Source organism: Camellia sinensis, chromosome 12 (genome assembly GCF_055761805.1).
Source record: "Camellia sinensis isolate YWXY chromosome 12, ASM5576180v1, whole genome shotgun sequence".
In the NCBI taxonomy this organism is placed as follows: Eukaryota; Viridiplantae; Streptophyta; class Magnoliopsida; order Ericales; family Theaceae; genus Camellia; species Camellia sinensis.
In genome coordinates, this window is record NC_138972.1 from 81,633,434 (window position 1) to 81,648,289 (window position 14,856).

At 32.7% G+C, this 14,856-nt stretch overlaps 1 long non-coding RNA gene across 1 annotated transcript; it reads right to left on the reverse strand.

The window, feature by feature from the left end:
* Nucleotides 1-1,501: 1,501 nt before the first annotated feature.
* LOC114316933 (uncharacterized) lies at nucleotides 1,502-5,741 on the reverse strand. Its single transcript, XR_003648353.2, has 3 exons — nucleotides 5,511-5,741; nucleotides 2,819-2,976; nucleotides 1,502-1,785 (listed from the first exon to the last, which is right to left on the reverse strand). It is a non-coding gene; the product is annotated as an uncharacterized LOC114316933 (long non-coding RNA).
* Nucleotides 5,742-14,856: the final 9,115 nt, after the last annotated feature.

The following is a 14,856-nucleotide window of genomic DNA, read 5'->3' on the forward strand; positions in this document are numbered from 1 at the left end:
ATGGGACCCGGGCCCCCACGGGCCAAACAGCATTGTCATGTGTATCACGAGAAGTGCATCCGACTGTCTAATGTATACCAGTAGCACTGCAGACAGCACATCACTTCAATACACTTTTTGACTTGTACTTTTTTTGTAAATTTATTTTTTTTGTGAATAATAATAACTTTTTGACTTTTTTAGTAATTTTTTGACTTTTTATCTTTTTTCATGGATGTCAAACCAGCCTTATTTTATATGTATTATTTACACTAATTTATTTACAAACACCTAAAATATATACAAACAAACAAAAAAATCACATAAAACTATAAAATAATACAAATTAATAGACTAATAAAATGTATGTTAGTGGGTCAAATGTGTAACATTTAGGCTCCGATCAAGATCGAACCACGTTAAGGCCTAGTTTGGGATACATGAAAAAAGCCAAAAAGTCAAAAAGTTACTCAAAAAGTTAAAAAGTTATCACTATTTACCAAAAAAAAAATATAAAAAAAATGAATTTGACACTTAATTATTACAGGTGCCTGTCTCCCCACAGACTTTGTTGACTTTTTTGGAAAAATTGCACAGGTGGGGTGCATAAACAACACGGTGCTGTTCGGCCCGTGGGGGCCCATCACGAGCCTTATTTTGATAATCTGAATCGTTCGATGTGTAAAACTTGTTGAGTACTATATGCTTGTAAAAATTCACATTGATCGGATATCGCTAACTACATGATCAAATAGGTTTTGTATAAAAAATGGATAGTGTTATAGTTAACAGTTGACAAAAAACTAATACGATCAGATAGATATCCGATCAATGTGATTTTTTACAAACATATAGTACTCAACGTGTCACGCCCCACATTTTATCACTCGGATAACATTACCATAGTCATTAATTAAGTCCATTTACAAATAATATTTTATCCTTGGATGAAATGATGAATAATTAAATATACGTATTCCCTCTCGTTATACAAAAATGACATTTACATACAAATAAAAAAAATAAGGCTTACAATAAAAGAGAGGACACTACTTTTTATAAAAAAAATAACACTCAACCAAACAACAAATGAAGTAGTACAATTTATCACTACATTACACTTATGAAATGGTAAAACCCATTGTTTGATCTTCAAATCTGGAATGTACACATGTACAGGCAGGGGGTGAGCAACCACTAGCTCACCAAACAATCTCATATTAAAACATTAGAAGATATGCGGGTACCAAAATACTTGTACATATACGTGAAATCATATCATGTCAAAACCATATGATTTTATTACATAATCTTTTAAATCCAATTTATTTAATTAACCACAACAAGTTAACTTAAATAAATAAACATGTTTCAATAGCATCAGGACATCCTTTTCAATTCATTCAATTATCTCGTTATCAATTAAATCAAATAATTAAACAATTCATCAAATCCATTTTATACAGTCTTATGAGATGTGTAATGCCCCAAATTTCTAGCCCAAATGATAATACAACAATCATGGCTCTTTCAAGAAAAACTGAATATAAATCTCCAAACTTACATTACATGATACAATAGTTCTTCATGCAACAATACATTAATCCAACAACAAGTAAATAAACAAATAAATATCCCCAAGGGTTTGCAAGTTTTCAAGGCTTGAGCCTGGTTACACAAAACGGTTATTCAAACCCACACACATACAACCCTTGGCTTACACACAGAGTCACAGCAAAATGAGAGTCTTGTACTCTTAACACACATTTCCTTGCCCTTAGTTAGGCGGCATCACCACATCTTTTTCTGCACAAAAACCCCGTAGGGTGAGCATAAAGCCCAGTAGAAAATCCTTAACAAAGTATATACATTTTATACAAGTCTCAAAAGATGAAATGCACATGCCATGCTATGCCCGTTTTGAAGATAAATCACATTTTCATTTTTTGAAAACCATCATGCTCAATGATGTCATGCAATTTCAATTGTTCAAAACTTAACAATTTATTTCAAGGGCGGTAAATACGACTTTAGTAATCCCTAGGTTGGTGTCTGCAAGTAAGCTATACAAGTACTACCAAATTGTCATTTTTGCCAGTATTAATCGAAAGGCTCGACACCTATCTGCGCGGATTTTCGGTCTTTCACCCCGGACTCTCAGGCCAACTTATTCAATATCATCTACACCACCTATCAAGACTTACCAACGTATTTACCCCAAAATCATTTCATGAAAACTTGTTTCTCAATGCAAGTTTTCAAATCAACTTTCAAAGTTTAATGTAATCAAATGAATTGTTATACCAATAACACAAGATTAATATAAATACTTTTATTCCAATTTATCATCCAAGGAATAACACAATTCCCTCTTCTCAAGTATCCTCAACAATTAGTCATTTCAAGACTATTTCAACATTTTGAATAATAATTTTCAAAATGAACAACAATTCTCATATTCCTTGAAATTCATCATTTATATAAATATAAACAAGAAATTTTTCAAGCATCCATTTATTTTGACTCACAAAATAAATATAACAATATCATTCATGAATTTTCAGTCTCTTTTTAAAAAAAAAAAATCCCCAAATTCTAGGTTTTCTCACAAAAACTATACAATTCAAATCTTTTGAAAGAAAACTTTTCAAAATCATTTTTTTCTTCAATCAATGAAGATCAAAACCCATAAAATCATTTTAAAAGAACAAGAGACAAACCCATTTTCAAAATCGCTCAACTTCTTGAATCAACAATCAATTTTAAAAGCTATCGAAAGATGATTTCGAAAATCATATAGATCTTCCAAATATATATATAACTCTAAGAAAATCCTTACCTCAAGTTTTGAAGAAGAAATGAGATGAAACCTCCAAAATCAACGGTGTCGGAACTCGATCTTCATCACACACAACGAAGCCCTCGAGATGATAACCCACTTTGATGAAGAAGCAACGGCAAAACGCAAATGGATCTTGAGAAATCAAGGTTTTTGATCTAGTTTGTGTAGAGAAATGTAGAGAGAATGAAGAGAAAATGTTTTTAGAGAGAGATATATACAAAACTGATCTGAAATATCAGATTCATGAACTGATATAACATTGTCCGCTCGAGCGTGGAAAGCCCCACTCGAGCGTCGAATACACTTTCTTAGTACTTTTGCAGACAAGTCAAACTTCTGGAATCAAACATTCTTCGCTCGAGCGCATAAACGGCCGCTCGAGCAGACAAGCAACTTTGAATGCATTTTGCATTTTTGCTTCGGCGAGCTAATCGGGTAGCTTGACCCCCGTAAGCTGTATAGGGTGACTCGACCCCCGACATACTCAGCGAAGTGGTAAAAAATGAAAGAATTAACTTCCGATACAACTCTGTGAAAGAATTAATTTCCGATACAACTCTGTAAGGCACAATTCGGGTTGGATTCCCATCTAAAGGTTTGGGGACATTACTGTTCCAAACACACCACTATAACCTGATAACAAAAAATAAGGGGAATACAAGGGAAACTAAGATATGTAACACCGTTCAAAACCATACCAACCCGAGCCTGGAACACTACAAGAGACAAATCAAAATCGGGATCGCTATAAGATGAATACATATGCCATGTCATGCTCAAAATATTTTTCTCATCTTTTGAAAATCTTACGCACAATGCCAATTTGAAAATACATTAATCCAACAATTTCAATAAAATTCCAAGATGGTAAATACGACTCAAGTAATCCCTAAGCTGGTGTCTGCAAGTAGACTATACAAGTACTACCAATTTGTCATTTTCACCAGTATTAACTGGAAGGCTCGACACCTGTAATCTGTCATTTTTACTAGTATTAACTGCAAGGCTCAACACCTATCCACGCGGTTTTCTGGTCTTTACACCACCTTTCAAGACTTACCACCGTATTTATCCCAAAATCATTTCATGAAAATTTGTTTCCCAACATTCCTTTTTCAATGCAAAGCTTTCAAGTCAAATTTCAAAGCTCATCATTATCAAATGAATTGATATGTCAATACAATAATTAATAATACAATGCAATATTTCTTCCACTTTCAATACCTCCACACAATATTGCTATAGTGATCAAAATTCTCATTTCTCATTTCAATATAATTTCTCAAGATTAATATAAATACTTTTATTCCAATTCATCCATGGGACAACATAATTCCCACACTTAGAGTAATCTCAACCATTTAGTCACTTCAAGACCATATCAACATTTCGAACAACAATTTTTAAAACTTCAACAATTCTCATATTCCATGAAAACCATCATTTATATGTAAACAAATACAATTTTTCAAACGTCATTTATTTTGGCACACAAAATAAATATAACAACATCTTCAAAAATTGTGCACATCTTTCTTAAAAACCTGTAATTTCTAGGTTTTCTCACCAAAACCACCCATTTTCATTTATTGAAAGAAAGTCACCAAAAACATCTCTCTTCAATCCTCATAGTTCAAAACCCTCAATTTCTATTTTAAAAGGAACATGAAAGTAAACGCACTTTTAAAAAAAATCTCTTATCTTCTTGAATCAACAATCAATTTTCAAAACAAATCAAAGGATGATTTTGAAAATCATCTAGATCTTGCAAAAACATATATATAATTTAAAGGAAATCCCTACTTATTAAATATTACCATTTCCATCTTACTATGTCAAAAGTCATGGCATAATCTTAATAACACACTTTTAACCATAACGGATATAACCTTTTAACCAAAACTAATTTAATCCACCATATTTGTAAGTTTATTATATTCAAAAATTTTCAAATTAATAATATCAAACCTAACTTCACATGCCTCATCTCTCAAACGTAACTATATTTCAACATAACCATTTTTCATACCAAGCTATTTAAAGAGGTAATATTTTTCCCAAATTCTCTACCAATAATAATTTCATGACTTTTTCTAAAATTACTTAACCAACATAATATTTAAATAAAAAATTATGAAATATGCCAAATAATAACATTTTCAAGGTTATGAGTTCGAAAGTCCACATTTCATATTTTTATTTTCAAAAAAATAAACACAACTTAATCATCAACATATAATCTTTTATAAAATATCATGAATATAACACTTTTAGAGTTTTTAATCCCAAAATAACTCTATAATTCCTACTTAAGTATTTACTCCATATTCCTCAACATTAATTTATTTTTCTCAAAAATAAATTCCAAATCAATGATAAAAAAAAAAAATCAACTTTATATTTCTAAAAATAAATCATCTAATCATAATATGATGTAAATACAATCACACGACTATTAAATTTTATTTTCGGATTTCTTTACAAAATTATCAACACAAAATGAATTTTTCGAATCAATCTCAAAATGCCAACATTCTTAACATTTCAACATAATTTTTCTTCCAAAAATTACTAAACAAAAATTTGAATATATATATATATATATATATGCAATACCTCTTATAATGATATATTTTTTCAAAATAACCCTAACATAGTTTTAATGTAAAAATATGAAGAAAATCCCTACCTCAAATAATGAAGAAGAGTAGATTTGGGAGGCAATTCTTGCCCGATCTGAATCCGAGACTACCATTACGAAGATCACAACAAGCTCTCCGACTTTCATTTACAACACTTTTGCAAAATCTCACTCTAAAGACTTCCACTCTAAGCTTAAAGCTTAAGCCAACAATGGAGGAAAAGAGAGAGAGAGAGAGAGAGAGAGAGAGAGAGAGAGACGCATAGGGGTCTTTGCCACCCATCCAAAGAAATGAAATGAAATGGAAAGGAAAAGAAGATGAAATGATGGCCACTACAAAAAAGGAGGGCAACCCACGTGGGTTTGCCTTTCTAAAGTTTGATATTTTCCAAAATAAATATATATATATATATATATATATATATAACTTTTGTAATAATATCTCAGAATTTATAATATAAATTATATCATTGATATAATTTTTCTTACCACAAAATATAATATTTTGCTCATTACACAATACATACACATTTCATTCTTTATAAAATATATATAATTTTTCCACCGTATGGTACACACCATAAAATTAACTATCAAATATTTATTATAACCCCTATATAATAAATAATAATAACTCTCAAGGTGATTACTACCAATCACATAATTAAAAATGACCAATTAGTTAAACATGAGTTACTAAACAAACTCAAATTAAATCTAAATCCAAATCATGGGTCTCACCCATAAGTTAAACATCGCCCAGTTATACATCAAAGTACACCCAACAAACTAATCTCAAGTTATGGCTTAAACACCTAAAACTCAATATCAAATTCTGTTGTACACTAGATCGAACACCAATCACTCCGCAAATTTTCATAAAATAAATACTCATCAATAAATTCTGAAATTTTTACCCAACATACTAGACTCGTATGGGAACAACATATAAAAATTTCATAATTTTCTGAGATCGGGAACTATTTAAAAAAATATAAAACCGAACTGTTTTCGCACAAAATTTACACAGTAATCAAATTCGAAAATTTGCTCAATAAATTTATGCGCTGGCTATTTAAAAAAAAAATTTCTAGGTCATTACATAACGAGTTCTACACATTGAATGATTCTGATTAGCAAAACGGGACCCGTGGTGGGCCTCCACGGGCCAAACATCACCGTCTAATTCAAGCCCGAAAAGGAAGCTACCATTTTCTATCTCCTACTCAGCCCACTACTCTACCCAGACTATACAAGCCATACTGTCTACTTCACTAGGCCAAGTTTGGCATCATCAAAAAAAGCCAAAAAGTTACTAAAAGAGCAAAAAAGTCCATACTATTTACCACTTTTTTGGCAGGAAATTTGTCAATTCAAAAAAAAAAAGAAAAGAAGAAAAGAAGTGCAAAACAGCGCTGCACAATACTGTGCAGCCACACATCCCAATTGGTTTGATGACGTGGCACACTTCTAAGCCACACATGCCATAAAAAAAAAAAAATAATAATAATAATAATAAATTGAAAAAGGACAGCAAGTACACTGCACAGTCCAGCTGCTTGTGTTAGCGGGGATAATATAGTAATTTTACAATTTTATACAATATTTTAATACACATTTTTCATAAAAAGTCAAAAAATTAACCCAAACATTCATATTTTTTTCCTTTACTTTTTAGTCTAAAATAAGTGCACTTTTTGTATTTTTGAACTAAAAAGTTGAGGAAAAAAAGATGGATGTTTGGGTTAACTTTTTGTCTTTTATGAAAAAATGTGTAATAAAAAATTGTATAAATAAAGTGTATAGTGGAAGAAAGGTGATTGATTGTATATAGAATCATGGGGGGGCCACCATGGGTCGGTCCGTGGGGGCCACCATGGGTCTCATTTTAATAATCTGAACCGTTCAATATGTACAATTCATCGAGTATTATATGTCCATAAAAAATCACGTTGATCGGATATCGATAGCTATATAATTAGATTAGTTTTTTTTTTCAACAGTTAACTATCACACCTTCCGTTTTGTTTATACAAAACTGATTTGATCATATAGTTAATGATATCCGATCAACGTGATTTTTTATAGGAATATATTAATCGATGAGTTCTACATGTTGAACAGTTCAAATTATTAACAAAGAGTTCTTAGTGGCCCCCACGGGCCCAACATTTTTGTGACTTCACATATAGAATTTTTTTTTTTTGCCCCAAACAAAGTGTGTAATGCCTGTCTCTATCACAAGACAGCTGAGAACAGTTGCTCAGTCCATTTGTAGTATTGTAATATATAAAATATTTTTTTAATATTTTTTATTTGTGAATAGTAATGTCTTTTTTGCTTTTTGTGTAACTTTTTGACTTTTTGGATTATTTTTGAGATGCCAAACTTGGCCTTACACCCCAAACAACCCTTTTTGACTTTTTATGAAAAAATGTATATTAAAAAATTGTATAAAGAAGTATATAGGAGAAGATTGGAGATGTGTGTATGACAGCCGCACAATCTGCAAGTTGAATTGATGGTAAGAAATTATTGGCTACTTTTCGGGCATTGCAGTGGACGATTTTGTTCGGTCCGTGGGGGCCATCACGGGTCCCATTTTGATAATCTGAAAATTTCTCATATACACTTATTTGTACAATTTTTTAATACACATTTTTTCGTAAAAAGTAAAAAAGTTAACCCAAACATCCATATTTTTTTTCCCAACTTTTTAGTCCAAAAAGAGAAAAAGTGCACCTGTTTAGGACATCTCAAACAACCCATAAATATTGTGTTTTTTTGTGAATCATACATTAATTTATACCATTCTTTCACTTCCAACAATGGTATCAGAGCATACTATCAACAATGGTATTAGAGTGTACCACCAATAGTGGTATTATAGTTTATAAAGAAAATTATCATAATTTTCACCAACAGTGGTATCGGAGCATACCATCAACAATGGTATTAGAACGTATCACCAACAGTGGTATAAGAGTTTATAAAAAAAATTGTTATAGGTTGCGTTTGGTAGAGTTTTGTAAATGTGATTTGAGAATATGAGTTGTATTTTGAGTTTGTGAGTTGTGAAATTATGATTTGAGTGTAGAAAATTTGTTTGGTTATGGTTTTTAAATAGAGTGTTGAATTGTGTTTTGAAAATGTATGTTGAATTAAGTTTTAAAAGTTTGACGTGACATGTGAAATAAGAAAATTTGTTTGCTGATGTATTTTGAAAATAGTTTTCAAAACTTAATTCAACCAATAATTTATAATCAAACATACAACTCATATATCGATATTCGTATTTTTTATCAACAATAATAATCAAACTATTTTTAAAATACTGAAATTAAAAATTGATTTTTTTTTCAATTAATTTTTTTCAGTAATTTTTTTATATAATTTTTTTTTCAAATAATTTTTTCATTTTAAAATAAATCTATGTCAATTATTTTGTGTCAATTAATTTTTCTATCAATTCATTTTTTACGCCTGTACAAACATCTTGTACAATACGTTTTTTTATTTTTTTCTAAAATTTTGTTAAAGTCAACAACTTTTGAGAATAAATATTAATAAAAATTAACATAAATACACTAAGCTTAATATTTTAAAATACAAATCATAATGTAAACTTTACAAAATATTATCAATTTTTTTCTCATTTATCACATGTTATTAATTTAGTAATAAAGTCGTAACAGATTGACCATGCATTATTGTACTTCCATAATCAGCACCCGTGAAGCTCATATAATTGGGGTGAATTGGCGTGCAAAATGACTATTTTGCCCCTCTTGATTTAAATGAGAAGTTGTTACATAAGAACAAAATGAAAAGGGTAATATAGTAGTTTCATTTATCTACCACCTACCACCTATTGTATCATGGATGTGTGTTCAACACTAGGCTACAGCTCCGCCACTGCCGCATTGCCTCCTTCGCCTCTCTCTCTTCTTCGCCTCCTTGTCGTCGCTCCTCGCCATCGCCTTCTTACCTCATCTCTAGATCTTTGCCGGCGGCGTGTCTAGTTCAATCGTCGACCTCCAAATCTAGATCCACGAGGAAGCAGCGATCCATGGTGATCTCTGAATTGTCTGATCTCCCTCATCCCAAACGATCTCTCTTAAGATCTTCCAAGTCTATCGATGGAGCCCCCATCATCCTTGAGGTCGATATGGTAGTCCTGCAGCTCTGGCTTCGTTGGGGTGTAACTTGCATCTTCATCGTTTTCTTCAATAGGCAGAACCAGAGTCGATGGATGAAGCTCCGAAGTAAGATACACCACCGCTGCCATCGCACACCACACCACCGTTGCCATCACCATTCACACACTGATACACAGACCTGGCATCAACCTCTCTCTCTCATAGTGCCTCCTTGGACAGCAACCCCCATGCCTTCTCTCTCTCTCTCTCTAACCATACTTTTCCACCACCCAACTTTCTTTTTATTTTATTTTATCACACATACTTGCAAGAGAGACAGCCCCATGTGAAGAGAGAGAGATACCATTCACACGACAGGCCACTTTTCACACATTCACTTCACCAAAAATAAAATAAAATAAAAAAAAATAAAAAAAAATAAAATATATATATATATATATATATATATTCTGATTACTTTTCACACATATATATTTTGATTCCTTTTCATTAGTATATATCTTTTACCACCCCCACTCAACTTTCTTTTACTTTATATATATATATATATATATATATTTATTTTGCTCCACCTTTTCCAGCGTGTTCCCACTCTCTTTAACTTTCTTTTATTTTCTATCTATATATATATACATATTTTTTTTTATTATACTATATTATATCAACATACGAGCCCACAGATTCAAACCACCTCTGATTTTTCAAATCTTTATTTTATTTTATTTCCTTTCCCACAAAAACCAAAACAACAACAACAAAAAAAAAAAAAAAAAAACACAACCAACACCAACAACAACAAAGACCACCATCACAACAACAAAAGATTTGTTTTCTTTTCTGCAGACGGCCACCCACCGACCTCACTTCTTCGCCTCTTCCGCCGGTCTTTTCTTCTTGCCTTCGTCTTGGGCGGCCCTTGACGGTGCTGCCTCTGTGTTTCCCGCGCCGCCGAGCACGTTCACTCCCTCCTGCTCCTCCACTGCAGCATATGGCGGACCTCCAAATCGGAACATAACGGTGGCCTTCCGCTTCAGCTCCTTGTTTTCTGCCTTTAGTACACATATTTCTGCTCGCGCATCCTTATACATGCGCTGGAGCAGAGCCAGTTGGGCGTTTAACTGCTACACCTCATTTGTCCTACTCTGAAGCCGGTGCGACAAGTTTGTGACTACCGTCATCGTCTTCACACATGACTTCAATGTATACTGATTGGCCTCAATATCTGATTGTGCTGTCATTCTTTGCTCCACAGACCGCATAGGAAAGGTCAACGGAGCAAACTCAGGGGCGCTTGGTTGAGGTTCAAGGGCAACCGCACCAGTTATCTCTCTTGTGGACTCGTTGAGGTCTGGAAAGAGAGTGAGTAGACCACGGGAAGAAGAGGCCATGTTTTGGGTTGATGAGTGTTTCAGAGCAACAGCGATTTCCAACTGGTAATGTCAGAACGGGTTGGTTACAGAATGTTTCAGAATGACAATGCTCAGAGGTTTCAGCCTGGTTTGGTTTACACAGCCTCCGCATTGGTTTATATCGACAATGACGACGCGGCCGACACGCCGCTCTGTCGCTCACGTGCATCGCCGCATGTCTAGCGCGCCTTTTGATGGCTCGCTGCTCGATGCTTTCTGTCGGGCATGGCTTTTGATGCAGTGGGCGCGCCTTTTGAGGGCGCGACTTTTGAGGGCTCGATATATATATATATCCATGTATATATATTTGGGCAGCCTATATACACCATCATACAGTGTATTCTAAATCGGTTCGGCATGACCCCATAAACTATCCCGACATTGATTTCGGTTAGCTTTTACAACGGTCCGGCATGACCCCATAAACTGTCCCGACATTGATTCCGGTTAGCTTATACATCGGTCCGGTGTGACCTCGTAAACTGTCCTATCCTATTTTATTTTATTCATCAGTTTACTTTCCTGTTTTGTTACTCTCTCCAAACTCAAGTTGGTTAGTGTCTATCCTCCTTGAGTTTGAGGGGGACTGTTAAAACTACTCCACTTCACCTACTCCACTACACAACTCCACCTACTCCACCTACTCCACTACACCTACTCTCCACCCACATCTCCTATATAAAGGAGACCAACCATGTACATAATATGTATCAATAATACAATCTATAATAACATCAATAGATACATTATTTTCTCTGTATTTCTCTCTTTATACATTGATTTTAACATATACACTTATTTGTACAATTTTTTAATACACATTTTTTCGTAAAAAATAAAAAAGTTAACCCAAACATCCATATTTTTTTCCCTAACTTTTTAGACCAAAAAGAGAAAAAGTGCACCTGTTTAGGACATCTCAAACAACCCATAAATATTGTGTTTTTTTGTGAATCATACATTAATTTATACCATTCTTTCACTTCCAACAATGGTATCAGAGCATACTATCAACAATAGTATTAGAGTGTACCACCAATAGTGGTATCATAGTTTATAAAGAAAATTATCATAATTTTCACCAACAGTGGTATCAGAGCATACCACCAATAATGGTATTAGAACGTATCACCAACAGTGGTATAAGAGTTTATAAAAAAAATTGTTATAGGTTGCGTTTAGTAGAGTTTTGTAAATGTGATTTGAGAATATGAGTTGTATTTTGAGTTTGTGAGTTGTGAAATTATGATTTGAGTGTAGAAAATTTGTTTGGTTATGGTTTTTAAATAGAGTGTTGAATTGTGTTTTAAAAATGTATGTTGAATTAAGTTTTAAAAGTTTGACGTGACATGTGAAATAAGAAAATTTGTTTGCTGATGTATTTTGAAAATAGTTTTCAAAACTTAATTCAACCAATAATTTATAATCAAACATACAACTCATATATTGATATTCGTATTTTTTATCAACAATAATAATCAAACTATTTTTAAAATACTGAAATTAAAAATTAATTTTTTTTTTCAATTAATTTTTTTTAGTAATTTTTTTATATAATTTTTTTTTTCAAATAATTTTTTCATTTTAAAATAAATCTATGTCAATTATTTTGTGTCAATTAATTTTTCTATCAATTAATTTTGCCCCTCTTGATTTAAATGAGAAGTTGTTACATAAGAACAAAATGAAAAGGGTAATATAGTAATTTCACTTATCTACCACCTTCCGCCTATTGTATCATAGATGTGTGTTCAACATTAGGCTACAGAAAAAGGGAGACGATGTAGACGATGCAACTGTGTGTTCAGTATACGGATGTAATATTATTAAAAAATTAATAATATTAAAAAAAATAATAGATAAGAAATAAAAAGTAAATAAAAAAAATAAAAAACAATCTGAACCTTCTGAACCTCAGCCTTTCTATAAAATCTGAATCCTTATTCCTTTAACCACACCATCTTCACCATCTCCTTGCAACACCTTTAGCAGCTCCATCACAAAACGACATTAATAAAATTCAGTGTATCCGTGTGAAGGAAGAATGAAGAATTCAATTACAGGTTAGTTCTATCCCAGTTCATATTAGCTTCACATTTCATATTACCTTCAGAGTAGCTTCAGATAGTCGAAGATCAAAGTAGCTTCAGATCAGGACTAGGACAACCGGCCAGTCATCCCATCTCAGTCCAATTCGCACTCAGTTTCCCTATCTGTTGCCGATCTGTTCCTTTTTTTTCATATCTGTTCCATTTTTTCACACCAACATCGTACTGTTTTTGATATATTTTCCATACATTTTTCTTTCACTTTTGCAATCATCATGCTAAGAACAAAACGAACCAGACCCGAACCTGGTGAATTCTCAAACCCTGTTCAACATCAACCACAACAACAACAACAACATGACAATCCAAATAATGATTTTTAACGTATCATCATGAACAAGCCTATTCACATTTTATTGATCGACCAATTGTTACGGGGAGAAATGTAAAACTACCTTCTCAATATGATTCGCTCTTACTTGGTAAATTAGATACAATGGGATGGTTACCTTTAACTAATTTACCAAATAAGGTATATCCCCGTCTTGTACAATTATTTTATGTTCACTTGACACCCGGTGACCAACAAAATGAACCGTTCAGTCTGACCTCTTATGTGAAGGGGAAAAGAATCACACTCAGTCTTCGTGCTTTCGCACAAATTATTGGAGTTGAAACAGGAGATTTACAATGCTATTTTCAAAATGAATCTGCCTTAGAAAAAATTGTTGATGATGTCACTCAGATTTATACCACAATTTGTGACAACCGATTCAGCGGCACTAATTTACAAGCCAGACATTTAAAACCCCACCTTCGTATTCTTCATCGATGGATAGTTGAAAATGTCACTCCCAAAAAAAGACATTATGATACTATTTCATCTTTTAATGTTTATTTGTTATATTGTTTTGAAATTGGACAAAAATTAGATTTATGCTTCATATTACTGAAAGAAATGATGATTGCAAAATTAGATACTTTGAGTGGCCGGTCACTACCTTTTGGAGCTTTGCTAACCATAATTTTCAAAGCGCATGATGTCAACCTTGAAGGTAAAGTGTATGTCAGAACCACTTCACCAATTTATGAGAACACATTGACCCGAGCTGCTGGTGCTGACACCTTGATGGGCTCTATTAATATTGAAAATGAACCACTACCTGATGAGGAACAACCCAATGACAATGTCATGCCACCAAATGAACAACCCCATTACCGGACTGATTATTTGGCATTGGAGCAAGAACAGTACAATCAGCACCTACAATGGGAACAACAAATGGCTAATCAGCTCAATACATTGGGTACTCAATTCGATGAATTTGTCATCGCTCAGAACTTACTAATTCAACAATTTGGTGAGTTTCGTGTAGACTCAGGAAGACGTGATGAAGTGACAAGGAACCGTATTGATCAGATTGACCATCGAGTCACTCAGCTGTACCATCACTATTTTCCTTCGTCTCCAACACCACCTGATAATGATGCTTAACTTGTTCAAAAAATCAGTTTAAATGGTTCACAAATGTACTGGTTACATTTTTTTTCTTTTTTCTTTTTTTGTTTTGGTTATTTGTTTTCTTATTTTGTTGTGTATTTTTTTTTTGTTATTTTGTTATAATCTTTTGTATTCACGTCATGAATAACAAAGTTTTTTTTTTTCTGCATTGTAAAATTAACCAGTCACAGTGTTATAATAATGTGTGAGTTAGATTAATATTTAGAAAAAAAGATTTGTACAAAACTTAAAAAAAAGAATTTAATAAATGTCTAA